At 34.6% G+C, this 13530-nt stretch overlaps 1 protein-coding gene across 2 annotated transcripts in view; it reads right to left on the bottom strand.

Moving 5' to 3' along the window:
* CERT1 (ceramide transporter 1) overlaps nt 1-13530 on the bottom strand; it is a 108503-nt gene that overhangs the window by 58826 nt on the left and 36147 nt on the right. The window lies entirely within an intron of this gene.

Genomic DNA, 13530 nt, shown 5'->3' with positions numbered 1-13530 from the left:
GTCAACTCAGAGTAATTTCCAGAAATTATATCACCTCATCAATCAAAGAAAATTTAAAATATATTTAAGAAAATGGTCTTAGAATTTTACCATATTCTAACTGCCTAAATCTTAACAGCACTTCACTGAGTAGAATATTTTTTTCAAATAATACTAGAAAATAGAACATTTGCTCAGATTAGTCCCAGAAATATTCTTTTCTTTTCAGATCCCAGTCCTTTTTATATCATAATTTAAAACCCAGTATCAATAAGATAATTTAAAGGTCATTTATGGAACTTGGTTATTTATTTTGCATTTTCTTCTCCTGGAACATGAGATGAGGTTTCCTTTACAGATATATCTAAATAGGCCAAGTGCTGTAGTGAGATGTGAAGCTGGAGGAGTTAAACAGGGCCTTCTCACATACCCTAGTTAAGTGTTAAAAGAATGTTAAAATAGGAAATGAGACACTGCCTACCTATTACAATGAAAAGTACTACAAAAATGCCCAAATACAACATAGTACAGAAGTAGTAGAAAGTAACAACAGCTACCCCCACTCTTTTCTTGACTTCAGAGCTGCCGATCTTGCACTTAAAATTTAGGGCTTTGGATTCCATAATACATCCTTGTAGCTAAAAGGAAATTAGTAAGCTACCAAGTACTTCCTCTGTACTAAAAGCTTTTTGACACAATCAGTGACACAAAAGATGATTCTAAAGAACTTTGACACTTTGAAATTTAGACTTATCTTTTAAAAAAAATTCCTCCCTCCTTTAAGGGATTCTGGAGGTCCAACTATCTTTTTTCTGTGACATTAAAATGGAGGTGAGAAATAACTAGATTAACTCTCAAATGAAGCAGTATAAAGACAGTCTATTCAACATTTTTTCCACCTTAGTTTTAGAAAACAAATACCAAGGGATAGAGAGATCTTTTCTATTTTGCTCTGAGAGGAGAGTTGATGAGGGCTGAGTAATTTTCTAAAAAAAAATGTTTTATATATTAATTCTAGAAAGCCACCTGAATACACTGTAACAACAACTATAAAAGCTAAACTTGGGATATTTACTTTGTACCAGGCATGATGACAACACTTTAAGTGCATTATCTCACTTAATTCTTGTAACAGCCTATGTGAAATAGGTACTATTATTATACTCATTTTACAGGTGATTTGATTTAATGTCTTTGGTGTCACAGAACAGGTAAGTAAGGGAGCCAGGATTTAATTCCAGATTCAAGTGCCCATGATGTTAATCATTATGCTATACTGGTCCAACATCCAGAGACTTTGCTTCTACTTCTTTCAAATCTCTTTTTAAAACTAATCCCGAGAATAGTTCTCCTGATTAGATATTATTGCCCCACTCCCACTCTAGTTTTTAAAAGTAGTATCTGCTTGTGTAAGGAAAAAAGCACAAAACTACCTTCAATCTTTTCAACTGAGAGTTATTCTTCACTCTGGTATATTTCCTTATCCTCTGTACATTTTCCCCTCAAAAGCTTATTAAGATAAAATTCATTTCTTTTTTAAAGATTTTAGTTATTTATTTGACAGAGAGTGAGCACAAGCAGAGGGAGCAGTAGAGGGAGAGGGAGCAGTAGAGGGAGAGGGAGAAGCAGACTCCCCGCCAAGCAGCACCCCCCCAACCTAATGCCAGGACCCCGGGATCACGACGTAACCCGAGGGCAGATGCTTAACCGAATGAACCACCCAGATGCCCCTGACATAAAGTTTATATCCTGTTTTCCTTTCCATCTAATATAATTTTCTCCTTACAATATAGTTTTGTTAGTGTTCTATTATATTATAATTCTGGTATTTATTAGGCATATTATTAGGCCTGTATATTTTTCTGGTCTTTGTATTTAGTATCTATTGTCTTCCTACATAAAGCATTTTTCTGCAGGTTAGTTGTATTTTTATGATAGTTTCCAGAAGTAGATTGCTAGGTTTAAGGGTATGAGCACTTCTGATATATCTTGTCAAGTACTTTCCAAAAAGACTGCACTGATATACATTTCATGTGCAGAATATGAAGGTCTTTGTTTCACTGTAACTTTACAGTATTATTAGTTTTTTGACCCTTTTTAAGTGAGGTAGATTAAAAATGTATTCTGTGACTTTTTGTTTTCATTTTTGTAGAAGTGATATATGTTTACTGTAAATATTTCAAGCAATATAAATAATACTGAAAACTAAAAAAAAGAAAATGAAAATTTGGGCCATTTAGAAATGACCAATGTTCCCTCTTCCATATATTTCTTTGCATGTACGGCCTTACATTTGTACATAAATGATATTATACTGTTTTGTAGCTTTTCTTCCACACAGTAATAAGTTATGGTTATTTTTTCATGTTTGATATAGCTCTCAATTCCCACCCCCCCCAATCCCCTAAGAAAGGAATACATACCTTTTTTAGTAATTTTAGGTTTGGGGCCAAGGTCCCAGAATAATAAAGAATGTTCATCCGCTGACCACGATTTTTTTTTTACGATTTTATTTATTTATTTGACAGACAGAGATCACACAAGTAGGCAGAGAGACAGAGGAGGACGCAGGCTCCCTGCTGAGCAGAGAGCCAATGTGAGGCTAGTTGTGGGGCTCGATCCCAGGACCCTGGGATCATGACCTGAGCCAAAGGCAGAGGCTTTAACCCACTGAGCCACACAGGTGCCCCTGCTGACCACAGTTCTATGTGCCTATATTTCTTTTAGGATCTTTGTGGAGAAGAATTTATGGTTCCGTTTCCTTGTTAATTACAATCTTACATTTCAACAAACCTGTAAATACTCCTTAAACATTGTAAAACCTGTTTTTTCAATTTCTGGAACATTTGAGGGCACCCAAAAAGCAATAATAACTAAAATAGTAAGTTTTAACAATATCAAAAAAATAGTAAGTTTTGCCACTGTCCCCTCCTTGCAATTAGATAAAAGGAATAGAATTATGACTTTTTTATCCCATGCTTACAGAACTTTCTTCTGAAAGAAAATAGGCATTGGCTTGTTTTTTAGGGGGCAAACCATAAAGTAAGTTAAAAGAGTAGTACAGATACTTTGTTACATTTGCTACTAGCTTTTTTAAAATTTATTTCCCCCTACAAAGTGTTTCTAGAGTAGTAATATAAAGGAATATCCTGCCTATGTTAGGGGTAAGGGGGGAATACAGTATTTAACATTTATCAAGCACTTATAAATACTAGAAAGTATTAAAGATTTCTTCACTATGAGGCACACTTTTTATTTCCTTGTCTATTTCTTTAAGTTCCACTGTTTCAAAACACGTAACATCTCCTTACAACAGACATATGTTAGAACAAAAGACTACCATTAGAGCAATCCTGATGTAACACATTTTAAATAATGGATAGTAAATGAATATGACAGGAGTTTAGTGTAATACTATTTCTCCTTCTAAAGTACCTTATAAGCAAAATATGGACTTGATCCTATGGGAAATAGGAAGCCAAACAGGATTTAAAACCGGAAATAAAGAATCAGGTATCTATTTTTAAAGAATTACTCTGGCTATACGAGAAAGGATTTTAGTTAGAAAGCTGGAGAATTTATCCAAACAAGTCACTCAGTGGCCAGAACTAAAGAATGGCAATGGGAAAATAGAGAAAGGGACTTAAATGATGACAATACCTAATTACACCTCTATCCCTCTACAGATCAAAGCAATGTTTCTGAAAAGAAAAAGTGTCTAGGAAATGTACAGTGACAGAATTCGTATGGACAATCTTATCTCATCTGTCAAGGTCATAGGCTTTCAGTGAATGAAAAGTGGCAAGAATTGTTTTCAACTAGGATAACATTTTAACCTGTAGGATATTCATTTATTTTGCTACCTATTCTTACTGTTTCTAACCCAAAGTTATCTTTCATCCTTCAATTCCAAATCAACCCAGAATATTTACCAGACAATAAGACCATGTGAGCAAAATCTTTTTTTTAAGCTACTAGTTAAAAAGATTTGATGAAAAGAGCAGTTTTGTGTTCTTTGATTTTTTAAAAAAAAATATTTTCTCCCAGATAATGTCCAATAAACTCAGCAAGTAAAATTAGAGAATAGTTTTCACTGATGTCAAATGCGTAAGCCATGCTACCCACCATTACTTTTGTACATCAAACAGAAAAAAACAGAATCCCATCTGTCTTGGTGATTGTCAGAAATACTTCCTCCTGATTAAATAAAAATTCAAATACAAACACAGTAAAAAAGTGACTTTTATAGCATAAAGCCTCATTTTAATATTTTCTACAGTAATGATAAAAGACAGCTATTGAACTCTAGATTAACTATCTTTTAAAAATCTTTCCTATCTAAAGAAATATTTTGTAAGCTAATTATAGACTAATAAAGGATAGAAAAATAAGCTGAAAATCTAGTAATATTCATCTAGTAATATTCATCTAAATTGTTAGTGGCAAGTGGAACTCTTGAGATGTTTTTGGTGCAGAAAGGCAGTTTTATTAAAGCACAGGGACAGAACCTGGTGGGCAGCAAGAGCTGAACTGAGGTTGTGATGTGTGACTATGTACCTTCAGGCTGGGAGGGGATTACCGAAGGCACAAGCCTCCAAGGGATTCTGGAAACAAAGTTTCCATAATGTTGAGGGGGATGGCTATTGTCAGGAAAAGGTCATTTATCACTGCCTAGTAAAACCTTAGTCATGAGGCCCTTCAGAAGTATAACACTGGAGCATATGCTTGGAGGAGGATTGCCAACATGTATCTTGGGGGGTAAGAGATAAAGGAAGTTTCCAATGTAATTTCTGTATATTAAAGGAGATTTATAGGATGCTGGGGGATCAGGATAATGTTAAGATAAGATTACCTTTTGCCCTTAGCAAAGTACTAACATTGAGGCAGCTGACTTCCTAGAGAAATGTCACTCTGCCTTTTCAAGGACTTGTCAATGGGCTGTAGGTAGTAAGGACATGTAATTTTTTTCTTTTGCCTTTGTTTGCCATGTCAGCAAATATATGGTATTATAAATAGCTGCAAATTTGGTAAATGTTATACAAAATTATACATTTTCAGACATTATTATTTGTATAACTGCCAATCCCACCTTACCTTTTAAGCACAAGTAAATATGTAATTTATTATAAATGGACCAAGAGTGGCTAATTCATAGTAACCTGGAGTGAACAGGCAATCAGATTTTCTTAAGAAATTCACTTTGAGAAATGCCAAGAGATTCGAGCAGCTAGCAGTAGGAGCTAAAGCTGAAAGAAGCCAAATAGGAAAAAGTCATGACAAACCAAGAAAAAAGAAACCAAGAGTAGGATGGGAGAGCAAAGTTATTGATAAATGGAACTAAGAGAGAGAGAAAAGAACAAAATGAAACTAAGCTACATTAACTGTAGGTGGGGGAGGCAGGTGATAGGAGAGTAACTGAATTTTGTTAATAAGATAACTCCGAGTTAAGTACACAGATCCTGTTTTCTTTGCAAGTAGTGCATTATAATTTTTCTTGGTTCATGGCAATATTCCCATTTCTCAAGATCAACATGGGTTGGCTTGTATTCCCTGTAACCTAAAAACCTTAATTAAAATAAATGGACCTATGACATCAATCAATACTTGTGTGATCTTTTTGAATTTTCAATATTCATCTGATCTGGACAACTATGTTCAGTGTTAGCAGATACTGCAAAAGTGTTTCCCGAAGTGTTTGTATCACTTTACACCTGTTGCTCCACATCCTCATCAACACATCGTATAAAGTCCTTTTTTTTCTTTTTATTTCTTCTTCTTATTATTTTTTAGTTATACTGCCTGGTAGAAGGTGGTACTTCCTGTGGTTTAAATTTGCGTTTTCCTGATGACTAAAAGCACAGAGTACCTTTTTATATGTTTATTATCCACTTGAATATCCTGTTTTATGAAGTGCCGGTTCAAGTCTTTTGCTATTTTTGTTTTAATTTGAGCTGTGTAAACTTTTCATACTGATCTATAGAAACGTCCCTGTCTTTCTTTTTTTTTTTTTTTTTAAGATTTTATTTGACAGAGAGAGAGAGAGATCATAAGTAGGCAGAGAGAAAGGCAGAGAAAGAGGGGGAAGCAGACTCCCCGCGGAGCAGAGAGCCCGATGTGGGGCTTGATCCCAGGACCCTGAGATCATGACCTGGGCCAAAGGCAGAGGCTCAACCCACTGAGCCACACAGGTGCCCCAGTCCGTCTTTCCGACATAAAATGTTGTTAAGCTATATCCCAACTGGCTACAAAGTTAATATGATTATCTACCTAAATATCTTCTTTTTTTTCCCTAATGTAAAATCCTTGGATTCCTCTTTTACTATCTTGGTAAAAGATAAAGACCTTCCCCAGATAAAAGAGCATGGCTGATACAAATTAATGACATTCGCTTTTTTCTATATGATATGCTTTATCATATGGAAAAGTATGAAGTATATGATATACTTTATTGAGTATTTAGGCATCATATGGAAGTACAAAATGCAGATGTCAGCTCAGGCAAAGTCAGCTTTCAAAAATTCCAGGTAACAAAAACTTACAAAGTTCAATTATTTTTATTCCAGAACCTTAAGAATATTAAAGAAAGTTGGTATTTTGTTTTCCTTGGTATCACCTCAAACCTCAAATTGCTGGCTAATAGTGTGTAGGATCTATATTCAGGTGTTAAAAAAAAAAATTTACTAACCATGTATAGATTACTACTGTAAGCAATTTAGCAACTAACTCGCACTGGTAGGAACTGACCAAATTCTTGACCTTAATGGGAGAAACATCCAGAAACATAAGGAAGTCTTTTGCTAGTTAATGTAGTCCAGTTGTGTTTCCAACTACTTGGTTTTTCTACAACGTACATGAGAAAATGACAGATCCTTGACTACTCTGATAGCTGCTAGACTTGTACTTCTCTCAAAAATTAAAACTCATTAATGTAAAGGAAAAGTAAAATTTGATTCCCTCTTCTTCCCTCTGTCACCAGATATGGTGCAAACAGGTAAATGGAAAACTGGCTGTAATCCACCAATCACATGAAATTACTTATACAAAGAATAATACACTAGGGTGCCTGGCTGGCTCAGTCAGAGGAGTGTGTGACTCTTGATCTCGGGGTCATGAGTTCAAGCCCCATTTTGGGTGTAGAGATCACTTACATAAATAAAAAAAAAAAAAAGTAAAAATAGTTGTTAAAAAGTTATATTTGCATTCTTAAGTCTTTGCCAAGTAAACCAGACTCAAAATACAAAGTTAAGTTTTATGATAATCATTTATAAAGCAGACAAATACAGAAAGAATCTCTAGTATCTGTTAAGGACATTTTCCAGTATTACAGCTGATTAAATATGGCAGAGATATGACCTTATATGACCTTAATATTTAAGAAGTGCTAAGAACTAACAAGTATATTCTGCCATCTAGCTATTTTAAAATAGTTTCCTAATAAGCTTATGTCAAATTTAAGACAAAAGAAATTAAAGTGTCAAATAAGCAGAAACTGCTCTTAAAAATAGAGAAAAAGCACCAAGATCAAGTTGACTCAGAGACAGCATGAGAAAAATTATTTCATTATGGCAAAGAACAACACAGTTTTTAAGAGGTCTTTGAAGTGAGTCTTGGGCATCATTTAGGTGGCTCAACCGTCAGAATATTTTGGTAAGAAAGTTTTTTCATACTCCATCTCATTTCAAGCAAGTATGTAACTTCACCTCAAAAATTGTTTTCCACCTCATTTCCTCAGAAATCCCTATACTTCTCAGGCTGAGAATAAACCTTTCTTCTGAAAGTATTCAACAGAGCTTCGGATATGAATTAGTGGGCCTTCACAAAGGGATACCGATAAATCTATAAACATTAAATGATAAAACACCTGCCTGCAGATTCCCATTATGGAAAATAAACACTTAAATAATTATCATTTGGATTCTTCCTCCCTGTGTATCTTCCTATGATTCCTCATGTCTTGGATAATGTCCAAAATGTAGGGAAAGTCTGCATGGCTCATGATCACCAAAATTTCAGATCTACTAAGGCTCTCCCTTATAGAAATAGAGGAATGTCATGATTACCACAAACAAACTGTCAGAGCCAAAGAGCATGTAACTTTTTCAACATGATTCTTAAATCTGCCAGTATTACGACAGCCCTCCTGCTAGTTTTTTTGAGAGGTGGGGGAGTATATTTCTTTCATGGTAAGAAGAAACTATGCTTAGTCAAAATCACATGGTAGGAATAATCCTATGATTCTTTTAAATAATCAAACTTCTTTGAAAAGCTAATCATGCAAAAAATGCTCACAGAGGCCTTTTGATAATACACAGACACATCTAGGAAAAAAATATGTTCAACCCAAATAAAAACATCTTAATCTTTACATTCATATAGCTTTTAGTTTTCAAGCAATTTTCACAAACGCCATCTCATTTGATCTCAAGACAACATGAGAGATGGCCAGAGATTAAAAAGACAGCAACAAAACCTTGTCTTTAAATATCACTTATTTAGGGGTGCCTAGTGGTTCAGTTGGTTAAGGATCCAACTCTTGACTTCACCTCAGGTCATCATCTCAGGGTCATGGGATAGATATTGATAATTCATAATTAATAGAAAATAGTTAAAACATGATGATGATGATGGGCGGGGAGCCTCCTGAGATTTTCTGTTGCTCTCTCCCTCTGTCCCTCCCCCTGCTAGCTCTCTTGCTTGCTCTCACGCTTGCTCTCACTCTCTCTCTCTAAAAATAAAATAAAATAAAACAAAAATCATTTACTTAGTAGTGTCTCAAATTTTAAGAAGAAATGCAGAATACGAATGCACTCCACACAATAAAGCGACCACACTTTTTCAAAATAAAAACTATTTCAAAATAAAATTCAAAATTCAAAAATTCAAAATTCAAAATAAAAACTATTTCAAAATAAAATCACTGATCTGGTATAGATATGCCCCTCAGTATATTTTAAGTCGAAATAGAATCTCTGAATTTAAGAATGACCTCAGGAATATCTTTCTTTCACAAGGGTTACTGTCTACTGTCACAACAAATTATGCAACTTCAAATATAATGACAACATTTAAATTAAAGAATCATCTTTTTAAAATTTTTCTTCTAGTGAGCAAGTTATTTTGGAATTAATACCAAGGAGAAAAAACAGCACCAGACAGAGAATACAGAACCTACTGTATTTCTGTCAGAAATCATTCTAACACCAAACATGAAGACTGAAAGAAAAACAAAAACTTCATAAATCATAAATTTCCCCCATAAAATCTGCTTTACAAAATACTATAAATTATTTCAACTAGGAAATCAATGTGTCTAATGCTTTGCTGATTCCTACAAAGTTGTGTATCTAAATCTTTAAGGAGTTTATGGTCTAAAATAAACACTAGAGATATGAACAACATGCAAAAACCATGGGAATATTGTGATTCAGGAAGTCCGACAGTTTAAGTCAACAAAATATATTTCACAAAAATACATAGTTATAGTATGGCAGAAGGACTTGTTGGCCAAAAGCTTGGATTCTCAGGTCAGACAGACCTGGGTCTGAATGCTGGCTCTTTTACTAATTAGCAAACTGACCTTGGACAAATTACTTAACCTCTGTCTCAATTTCTTCATCTATAAAAATAGGATAATAATGTTAACCTTATAAGACTATGAGAGTAAGAAGAAGTAAGAAGTTTATCACCATTATCTGACACACATTAATTCTCAAAAATGCTGGCCATTACCACCATTAACATTACTATCATTAAGGAAGTCCTATAAGATAGAACTTTTGGTGTATGTGAGTGTGTATGGGTGTTAAATAGATTGATGCATAGTTATCAGAATGAGTAAAAGGGCCACATGGGAAAGAAAGAAGAGAAACCTCCAACTTCTTCCAGATAATTAAAAAAACCAAAACCTGTCACGGAAGCCCTAACAAAGGCTTAAGAGCAAGAAAAGGGATGCAGGCCCATCTGATGACATCAGAAGAGAAAAAGGCCCTCTGTTCCAAGTGTCTTGTGTCAAGTAATGGCAGCTCCTGTAATGAGGAAGTAACTGTAAATAGAACTCTATGAGCTGGAAGAAAGGGAACTCATCAACTTTGTAGTACAACAATTTTGGTTTATCATGACAGAGTTATTTCGCTTGTTCTGTTTTTGTTCTGTTTTTGTGAGGGTGGTGAGGGTGGTATGAGGAGGAAGGCACACAAACAGAATACTGTCATCTTTCCTCCTCCAAGTAACTTATCAAGGTCACACAGCTATTAAGTAGCATAAGCAGTAGTGCCAGGATTCATTCCCATAATTATTAGACCTCAGAATCCACCAAACGCTAGTCAAAATAATACAATGCTCTTTTTGACAGGCCAAGGGCAGAAAGATGAGTTCCTAGTTGTCTTGCACACATAATGGGAGAACTCAAATGATACAATCTAACTATAGGAGGTAAGCTTATGAGAATTTTTTTCAAATATTCACTTGTCTTTTTTTTTTTTTTTTCCTTAGTAGGCTCTACACCCAGCACGGAGCCCAAAGCAGGGCCTGAACTTACGACCCTAAGACCAAGACCTGAGTTGAAATAAAGAGTCGGATGCTTAACGGAATGAACCACCACGTCGCCCCTCCAAATACTGATAGAAAGCAGAATTAACATAAAATTGTATCCAAAGAAACCATGAACTAAAAGGTAGTAGAGTCTCAGGCAAGTTACTTAATCTAAACCTCATTTCCTGTATATAAAATAGCACTTCCCTCACCTCTTAGGAGAGTAGGGAGAAAATAAACACATGAAGTATATAATGCAGAACAGTATTTGGATGATCTCAGTAAACAAGAGCTCTCACTGTTGTTGCTATCAACATCATCATCATGCTTTAACTATTTGCTATTAATTATGAATTATCAATATAACAATGCATGCATAAAGGTAAAAAACTACTAAATTTAGGTTCTACATTCAATATTCTTTAGTGATACTGAAAAATGAATTAGGAAACATTTCCTCACTACCTCCCTGTTCCTGGTCTATGGGGGAAAAAAATTTGTTGAATACATGTGGTGATCACAATTGAATTTTCTACCTCCTAAAAATTAGTTTAGTAACTCAAACAATTTATTTTTGGAATTCATATTCAATTTAAATTTTCACTGATATGTTGCTTAGTTGGCACATATCACTTAACTTATAGTACAATTAAATAACTGTTAATAATAAAATTAACATGATATCTCCTTCACTGTCTATGAATCAACTATTCTTAGAAATCAGAAAGGAAAAGTCTGTACAATGTATCTGGAATCCTGCTGTTGAATCTTTTCTTTTTTTTAATCTTTTTTCAAGAACTTAAATTCACCCAAACTCTTATCTCAGTTTAAGTCACACTGCTCTGGACCCAAAGATTATTACTATTATTATTATTTTTTAAAGATTTTATTTATTTGATAGAGAGAGACCACAAGTAGGCAGAGAGGCAGGTGGAGAGAGAAGAGGGGAAGCAGGCTCCCTGCTGAGCAGAGGGCCCGATGTGGGGCTCGATCCCAGGACCCTGAGATCATGACCTGAGCTGAAGGCAGAGGCTTATTAATCCACTGAGCCACCCAGGAGCCCCATTATTATTTTTAAAAGATTTATTTATTTATCTGGGAGAGATGGAGGAAGTACGTATGTGCATGGGGGGGAGAGAGGAGAAGAAGAGAGAAAGAGAAAATTCTCAAGCAGACTCCCCACCAAGTGGGGCTTGATTCCAGGACTCTGAGATCATAACCTAAGCCAAAACCAAAAGTGAGCTGCTTAAATGACTAAGCCATCCAGATGCCCGAGACCTCAAAATTGTACCTATTTGTTGTTCAAAGATGCAAAGAAATCAATGATATAGAAGAAATAAAGCTTTATGCATTCTTCTCTACTCAAGGAGAAAATACAAAATGGGAACATGCAGAGAATTCTTGTTTGGCTTTACTAAGAAAATTAAGCAAAATAAAATATGCTTGATTAAAACAGAAAAAACCAGCCCTGTAATTTATATCAGCTGATTAAGCCTTTAAGCCCTAAGTTAAAAATAAAAATAATTAGTTCTACTTAATAACACCTTTAATTATTAGTAAGAGGACTGGGCTTCATTAAATACACAATACTATCTCCTTATTTGCACATTTTGTAACTCTCACTGAATGCAGAATTCTTCATCCAAAAACAACAGGTATAATTTAGTAAATTCAGTTGTCACTAAAAGCCCTTTCTTTTTCTACTATCATAAATGAGAAAATGTATCAGCCACTCTGGTAAGTAACTTTATATCTATTATTACCTCATGTATACCTTATACACACTAAGAAGAGGTAAATTATCACAAAACCCAAAGTTGTATATGGTACATAGCAGAGGATGTAGTGTCTGAATCCAGAGCATTCAGATTCTGGAATTCTAGCTCATCTCTTTTAAATAAAAGAAAACTGTTTCTCATTTTTTCCACTTTTAGATTCTTTTCTGAAGTAATAAAATCAAGATAACTAACATTCACAAAATTTTAAAATTTTATTTTTAAGTAATCTCTACACCCAACATGGGGCTTGAACTTACAACCTTGCAATCAAGAGTCACACGTTCTTGTGACCCAGCCAGCCAGGTGCCCCAACATCAAAAAATAATTAAATCAGTATAATAGTTAAGCTAAAACAGACGGGAAAAAAATGGGCATCACAGCAAGTATTCTTGATGCCAGGAAAAATTCATAATCAATAATCAAGAAATAAAAGCTAATGCATGATCACTATCAAAAAGAACTTGTCTATAATACCTCAAACCACACAGGTTTTTCTTGTTTTAGTGTGTGTATGTTGTGTGGGTACATGTTTTCGCACCTGTTAAATGACCAAACAACTTTGTGAAACCCAAACAAACAAGTACAGACAAGCACGTGAATGAGTAAGACAAAGTTCTTTTTTTTTTTTTTTTTTTCCAAAGTTCTTTTAAGTCATACTCAGGAATGGCATCGTGAATTTACATCCCTTCTTGTTTTTTCATAATAAACTAAAATAGCTAATAAGCAGATTTGATATCACACGTTTCTTTAGTCTACATAGCACTTACTTTTTTTGTTAAACATTTTATTCATTTGAGAGAGAGGCAGAGAGAGAAGAGAGAAAGAGCATGGGGGTGGAGCAGAGGGAAAGAGAGAAGTGGACTCTGGGCTGAGCAGGGAGGGAGTCCACATAGGGCTCTATCCCATAACCTCAAATTGAGATCAGAACCTGAGGAGAAGACAGATGCTTAAGTGACTGAGCCACCCTGATGCCCCTTATTCATGCTTTAAATAACAAGAACATGGCTTACACATTGATATAAGAAATACTTTCTAAAGGTTTACTACTAAATAGCTTCCTATTTGAAAAAATTAAATGATTTACAAACGTTTACACTATGAAATTACCCAAATGGCTAAGGATCACTATAAAAATTAACACTGAAGCTTTTAAATATCAGTTATACATTTAACATTATTTCAAGAACCTTTTATCCAGATAATACAAAAGTCATTCACTATGAAGCATATCCTAAGTATAAAA

The sequence above is a fragment of the Meles meles genome, chromosome 3 (assembly GCF_922984935.1).
Source record: "Meles meles chromosome 3, mMelMel3.1 paternal haplotype, whole genome shotgun sequence".
Lineage (NCBI taxonomy): Eukaryota > Metazoa > Chordata > Mammalia > Carnivora > Mustelidae > Meles > Meles meles.
This window is presented reverse-complemented; position numbering and strand designations above follow the sequence as displayed.